The following is an 8,456-nucleotide window of genomic DNA, read 5'->3' as shown; positions in this document are numbered from 1 at the left end:
GGAAGCTGAATGCGTGTGTTTTCTTGTAGCAAAGCCACATCGGGATATCTGCTGTATTCCACCGAGAGGAATCGAACCCCCGATTTTAGCGTTGTAAACCCGAACATTTACCGCTGTCCCACCGGGGGACGAAGGTGAATGCAGAACATAAGCTGATAATCTAAATAGTAAGCTTACTAAGGTAAGTTAACCGGAACAATCTTTAATAAATCTAATTACTTATTGTAGGATAATCAAAATAATGTACGCTATAAACATCGCGGGTACTAAACTCCCAAATTTAGTGTTATAAGCCCTCAAGCTTACCACTGAGCCAACGAAGAGCATGAAATAGAATAAATGCAGAACATTGGAAAACATACGGTAAAATATATCAGAAGAAGATACATGTACATGAATTAGAGCATTGTAATAATTAAATTTTCATTACGTCACCGAATTTATATTGTAAATCGCATTTGTGCACATCAAAATTCATTAATATTACTACTTTTAATCTGTAAATTATTAACTAACTTCATGTAAATTTTATTAGTATTGGTAAATATGATAATACTTAATCACCTAGGGTGAAATTTTAACTTTTTTAATTATTAGGCTGAATAGTCGGGTTAACCACAAAACTGGTGCCATTGTTTTATTTAATTTTTTTAACGTAAATGATGTGAACAAATACATATTTTACGAAGTCGATACATCCTTTAGATAAGTTATGGTTTTGTTTTGGATTTCGTGCAAAGCTACACGAGGACTATCTGCGTTAGCAGTCCCTAATTAATTTAGTACTGATAGACCAGAGGTAAGATAGCTAGTCAACTCCACCCAACTCATATGCCACTCTTTTACCAACGAATTGACCCATCACATATAACGTCCCCTCGGCTGAAAGAGCGAACATGTTCAGTGTGACAAGGATTCGAACCCATGACCCGCAAATTGCGAATCGAGCACCCTAACCACTAGGCCCCTTAAATGAGTAAAGTTCTTATAGTGAAAAATGAAAGAGAACCACAATTACCCTTATTGCTAAGAGAGGTGGGGTTGGGATAATCTGTAATCCTGAGGATGTTAATGACGACAGTAGGTATAATAACTTAAAAAAGATAAGAGGGTATCGATAGTTTTCCACACATACACACACAAATACAATCACAAATTGACATATACAGAAATAAGGGCAATTAAAAACAATTTAAAACAGACATTTAAATAAACATTTGGAACTGCAATAGTTGTATTCTTAAGGCTGGATTTCGTGTTTATTTAAAATATATTATAGTGACTGTAAAATAATTTAAGTAAGAATTATAATTCAATTAGTCTGAAAACCTATCCTGAATTCTAAATTTTTTTGAAGGATATAAAGATAACCGCTCCAAACAACATTCGTTTCCACGTAGATCGTTTAACACCATAATACTTCCTGTCATGTGCTACACAACTTCACTGTATCGGTTCTGTAGAACTGATCAGCTTATTTTTGTTCCTTTTAGTATAATGTGACAGGCATCTCATATCACAAAAAAGGGGTTCATACACCAGTATTCTTTTTCTAGTATTTAAACATCATTAAAGTAAAAATTGATCATGTGATAACTTTTACCATAAATGTTGCTAAGAGCCTTCAAAAATATTATAATTAATAATAATCAGTCTCAATTATGTGTGATTCATGATACTTCGCGTGCATGCCCAATGCCAACATTGTAAATCCCTTGGGCAGGGTAATTACATTAAATTTGTTGAAAAAAGGATATAAATATATATTTTTAAGCGTGTTTAAACTCTAGTTGTTTATTCCAGGCTAACAACGTTGTTTATTTTTTCTCTCTCTCTCTTTTCTCAATTTATAGTTTTCAAACAGCAGATGTATTGAGTAAAAACTGAATTTTTAAGCCAATGTGACTCGACCATCAATTCAAAATATGGATGTTAATACCAGGAAGTTTTGATTTTGGAAGAATTAGTGGATATATTAATAATTAATATATTAATAATACTCAATAATTCTAATTTAAACGTATATCTCATTTCAGATTTCTATTTTAGTTCCCTTATTATGTGAATACCATACAACAAATTTTCGCCCCCCCCCCAGTGGCACAGCGGTATTCTGCAGACTTGCAACGCTAGAAACCGGGTTTTGATACCCGTGGTGGGCAGAGCACAGATAGCCCATTCCCATGTGTATCTTTGTGCTTAATTACAAACACACAAACATTTTGGAGGCCCTGCACGGCCAGGTGGTAAGGGCGCCTGATTTGCAATCTCAGAGTCGTGGGTTCGAATCCCCGTCCTACCAAACATGCTCGCTCTTTCAGCCGTGGGGTGTTATAATTGACAGTCAATCCCACTATTCGTTGGTAAAAGAGTAGCCGAAGAGTTGGCGGTGGGTAGTGATGACTAGATTCCTCCCTTCTAGTCTTTCACTGCTAAATTCGGGACGGCTAATGCGGATAGCCCTCGTGTAACTTTGCGCGCAATTCAAACCAAACAACAATTTTTTCTAATAATACGCGTTTTTTGTTTGTTTATTTCTAATATTCGCGTAAAATACAGAGGATTAAGTTGTCTTCTGTGTAGGCTTCTACGTTTGTTGAAAGATCGACACTCCTCTTTTTCGTCTTCCATAGTCTACTTGGTTGCCACGTCGTTCTTAATCTATACTTAAACTTCTAAATGATGGTGCATACATGGAAATAAAGTTTGTTTGTTTTTTGAATCTCGCGTAAAGCTACACGAGGGCTATCTGCGCTAGCTGTCCCTAATTTAGCAGTGATAGACTAGAGAGAAGGCAGCTAGTCAACGCCATCCACCGCCAATTCTTGGGCTACTCTTTTATCAACGAATAGTGGAATTGATTATCACATTATAACGCCCCCACGGTTAAAAGGACGAGTATGTTCGATGAGGAGGATTCGAACCCACGACCCGCAGTTTAGGAGTCGAGAACCCTAACCACCAGGCCATGCCACATATATGTAACAACCCTATTTATTGGTAACGGAAGTATTTTAATTGCAACAGTTAAATGTGCCGAAAGATCCGAGACTTATAAAATAAGCTAATCAGTTAACGGGAGACACTATAGTGTAGGTGTTTATACACGACGTACGATCTTTAATTATTTGATCTATCCGTCTTGAACTGTAAATGACCAATTAACGTAGCAGGCTAGTCAGATCTGGTAAACGTCACCTGTACTTTTATTTCCACACTGTCTGATGTAAAAAGCTGAATAATCCATACCAGTGTACATGAGAAACATCTGTGTCTACATCAAATCATCCAGAAATAGGTATCATCATATAAATATATTTAGTTATTTTCCACCACACCGTCTTATCACTCTCATTATAACTCTATTACTCATGAACGAAGCGTCTAATATAATTTTTTTTATTTAACGTTTTTGTTTTTATGTATAAGCAGCAAGCTTTATTTTGCTTATGGAAATTAGGCCTAGTAATTAGCGACTATGAATAGGAGGGTTCATGGTTCGCGTACCGTCATCACAAAAATGTGTTCTGCACTTTGAAGCCATGAGTGAGCTATAAGAGTAACAACCAAATCCCAATTTTCGATCAGATAAGAGTAGCTCAAAAAATGGTTCAAAATTAGGGACGGCTGTTCGAGAAAATTCTAAAGTAACAGTTAAACAAACTTATGTAATTTATTGTTTATTCCACAGAAATACTTTACTATTAAAGGACTTTGATAGTAGGCTTTACACTACGTGTATACTTTATATATTCTCATTTGACATTGTATATCTGCCAAAGTAATTGAGAGATTAAGAGAAAATGAAATATATATTTCTGATTTATTTATGTAACATTTAAAAGCGCTAGCGCCATGAGGATGTTTTGTCAGTTAAAATGGGACTTCTAGACCCCTATATTCAACCACTACGCGCGAGAATATGCTACAGGGGGTCCTTGTTTTATGTCGGAGTTAGGGACCGAAAAGTTGCAACTTATAACGAAACGATGTATGACGGGGAATTTCCCCCCCCCCATAAGAATAATGAAATATGGTACCGAATAGGGACCATAACGTATGAAATATGGTACTGAATAGGGACCATATCTTATGAAATATGGTATTGAATAGGGACCACAACTTAAGAAAATGTTGTGTTTTATTCCTAGCAACCGAAATACCCACTCTACGTGTACAATACCTGTACTCTAATATATAACACGTAATGTACACATATTTATAACTAAGTCAGAGTTCTAGGACCTTTAAACAGCATTTATATTTACAAAACACTTCATTGAAAACCATTTTTATGAGAATTTTGAAGGAGCCCTGTACACCTTAAAACATTTGTCTTTTTTAATATAAAACATATTTGTGACATTTGTAAGCAGTGACTCAAACAGAAAACCATTTTTGGTGTAAAAAATCACAGAATATTAAAAAAGCATTTTAAAAATATTTTACCACAACCTTTGGTTTTTATGTTCTTATTTTGGGGAGTGCATGCGTTTTGCTTGATTGAAGAAGGTGTTGAGAGAGGATTAGGTGGAGAATGAGAATGGGGATGCAGCTGTAAGGTCATCAACATCACTAACATCCGCTGTCTTTACTTCTATAGAAGACGTAGGCTCAGGATTTTCCTTCACTTGAGTGCCAGAAGGGCCTGCTTTGGGTTCCTTGGGTGTTTTTTTTTTAATTAAGAGTCCAGGGTTGTCTGCTTTCCTACTTGCATGTTCTTTGGTACATTATTTGATTAAATAAAAATTATTACTGCATTACTACCATTAGTATAAAAAGTGTCATCGACAATAAAACAATATGATTTGATGTATGTGAAAGACTTATAATGTTAACTAAAAGATTGCTAAAGTTACAAGTATTAAATCTACAAAGACTTTAAGCGAGTACAAAGAGATCACGTGATCGGTCAAATTGACCAAGTCCATGTTGAGAAAGATAACCACTTACCATGGAACTGCTTGGCCTCTCCACAACAGTGCGCCCTAATATAATACTTATGATGCATTATTTTCGTTAATTTGATATTAATAATTATGATTAAAATAAAATTACACGATAGTATATACCTCGTAATAAATTTTAAAATACACAGGAATATATATAATTAATAAAAAGTATATTACATGTGGGTATCCCATTAACAAATTAATATAGTATTAACGAAAACAATGCATCATAAGTACAGGGGGTCCTCGTATGCTCGCCCTTTGAACCGTGGAGGCGTTATAATGTGATGGTCAATCCCACTATTCGTTGGTAAAAGAGTAGCCCAAGAGTTGGCGGGGGGTGGTGGTGATGACTAGCTGCCTTCCCTCTAGTCTTACACTGCTAAATTAGGGACGGCTAGCGCAGATAGCCCTCGTGTAGCTTTGCGCGAAATTCAAAAAAACAAACAAATCATATTTTAAATGCGATAATTACATTTTCCCGATTAATTCCTTCATAGTTTCGTATTTATTTACATTTATTTAAATTTTTTTCTCAATTTACTCTATTCTTCTTGTTATTTCTTGGAATATATCGACCGTACATAGTTTATATACGTTATACTTTACTTGCTCCACGGAAAACTTCCAATAGTGAAAGTGTGTTTGTTTTCTTACAGTAAAGCCACATCTGACTATCTGCTGCGTCCACCGAGGAGAATCGAACCCTTGATTTTAGAGTTGTAAATTCAAAGACTTACCGCTGTCCCACCGGTGGACTAATATAAATAGGTTGTTGTTGTTTGTTATTAAGTACAAAGCTACACAACGAGCTATCTGTGCTCTGCCAACCACGGGTATCGAAACCCGGTTTTAGCAGTATAAGTCCGCAGACATACCATTGTGCCATTGGGGGGGGGCAATAGAGAAAGAATAATTAATTTGGCCACCGTTTCTCAATCAGTATTTAGATTTTAAAATTATAGTAAAAGATTATCCGGTCTTTGAATGGCGATTAAAGTGCGAGAGCAATGCTATTAAAGCTACTGTTTTATTATTATTATTATTATTTACATTAGTCTGCTTTTCAAATATATTTTTCAACGCTTGAAAATTTATCAATTGTTCGGTTTCCACTTTTTATAAAGCCAAAACGAGTTTCATTCATTCGGGTATAGAATTAATTTGTTAACGTTTCAGTAGAGAGCGATTAAAATTCCAAGAAATGACAGATTTTGTATCGTGGCTAATTTATCTTGCCTACACGTATTCACCGAAGTTCAAAGATGAATCATGTTGATAAAAAAATGTTCTTTCTAACCGGAGCGAGAATTTAATAGGGGTTAACAACCCGGTGCTTTTTCCTTGTATAAAGTTTGTCTTTTTTGACCATTCGGTACGATAAGAAACTCTTTGAACAGTAATTAATAACATTCGAATCCTTGTTTCATTATTGTTCACATTTTTGTTTCACTCGTCCAAGTATTTTTTATCAAACTTAAATTTCGCTTATTTCATTTCGAGATACCTCAAACATAAAAAAAGCAGTTCTAATTTTTTGTTATCAAAATCAGTTATACTTGTATTTATTTAATTCTTGTTTCAGATTTTCGCGCAAAGCCAAACAATGGCTTTTTACGCATAGTCGTTCCTAATTTGGACTGGTAAACTAGATGGAAGGCAGCTAGTCAATAGTGTCCACTGCCACCTTTTGAGCTACTTTTGTCTTACCGAATGGTGGGATTTGACCGCTACTCTTATAACGCACTCACGGCACCAGTGGACTGAGCGAAATTTTTATTTTTGCGATCACGCAACGTGAAAAAGAGATCTGCAAAGCCACAGTTTGGTATGCTAACTACTAGGCCACGCTCAGCCCATAACAGTACCCGTCTGTTGAAACAATGCATTCTCATCTTCATAACTAAGAACGAAAGAACAATATATTCAATTAGCTGTATCACTGCCAGATGATTTCTAGTTATTATCTATGCAGGTATCCTTCTTTTATCAGACGTCAGTATTAGTTAATATATATATATACGCAGTTGCTTATCTGAATTCAAAAGTATCAAAATTAGAGATATAATTGTATATACATTTTGTTTTACTACATTTTTCTACATACGAATGCATAGTCATAAAAGCTAAACGATCTTTCATGTAAAGATGTACATTTTGTAGATTTTATTCATAATATACAATTTTTTTATAATAGAGACTTTCAAATAAATTTTACATATTTAATGATAAGATGACGGTCTTCATATTAAAGTTACTTATACATATTAAGCTGAAAGAAGGTATAGAATTCAGGAATGGAATTGTTTCCGTTACTGAGTTTTATTTATGGCTTCATTGTACTGAAGAATAGTACAATGAGTTACCGCTAGAGATTTTATGATCGAAACTATATGGGATCTATATACTGGCAGTGATCATTAGGGTAAGGAAATTACTTATGTTTGGTAAGTAACTTTTCTCGCATCTCTTCGCCTCGGGCTCGAACCCAAGGCCCATCCCTTGCAACTGAAGGTTCTTCCAACTAAGCTTTATTTTGGTTCACTCCGTAGCATTCTCACAAGATCTTAAGATTTATTGCCCAATTCTCAAATGATTCACCAAATGACTTTTTTTTTCGTACTTATACAAGTTTAACATTAAAATTAATTAATATAAGTGGGTAAAAAAGGGAGGCCTACAACTCTACACATTCAGATACAGGGGTTTTAATTTTTCTATCAGCATGTGCCTGACTTATTGTTTAAATTAGTGATTATTTCCAGAATTCAAGAAGGAAATGTTTACCATTAGAAACAACCAAATGTGACGGTTTGGTTTGTTTGTTTGAAGTTAAGCACAAAGCTACGCAATGGGCTATCTGTGCTTTGCCCACCACGGGTATCGAAACCTGGTTTCCAGCGTTGTAAGTCCGCAGACATACCGCTGTGCTACTGGGGGGCAACTGTGACGGATTTATTAAATTTATATTTAGAAATGTACATAACGTAAACTGTTGAATATGTTTTATTCTCTAAAGTTATCGAAGATTCTTGAGTGTAAAAATCAACAATATATGTGTGTACGTAGACGCTAGTGTAGCTTTGTATTGTTACGTAATCTGAATTTTCGAGAAACTCTCCACACCCCTATAAATATAACCAATGCGACTAAAAAACAGTATATGTTATTGGTTTACTATAGTTGGTGTGCTATAAACTTCGGAAGCTATAACTGTGATTGTTATAACGCTTAGTAATCGGAAAACTTAAGATATTTGACCAGAAACATTTATAAATTTCGAACATTACAAACCATTCAGTGGATTCACATCGGACACTAGTATTTTTACGAAAACAATACCTAACGTCACCGGTAGGTAAAAACTGGCACGTGATCAGTGAAGACAACAGAGCTAGCTATCTCCCTGTTAAGTGAATTGCACTTGCGTCAACTCGAAATTAACTCGCTCATCGTGAACCCTCGATAAGATATCAAGGAAGTTCCAGACTAGAAAGAAGACTT

This window comes from Limulus polyphemus, unplaced genomic scaffold (genome assembly GCF_000517525.1).
Source record: "Limulus polyphemus unplaced genomic scaffold, Limulus_polyphemus-2.1.2 Scaffold1077, whole genome shotgun sequence".
NCBI lineage: Eukaryota > Metazoa > Arthropoda > Merostomata > Xiphosura > Limulidae > Limulus > Limulus polyphemus.
Note: the sequence above shows the minus strand (reverse complement) of the source record.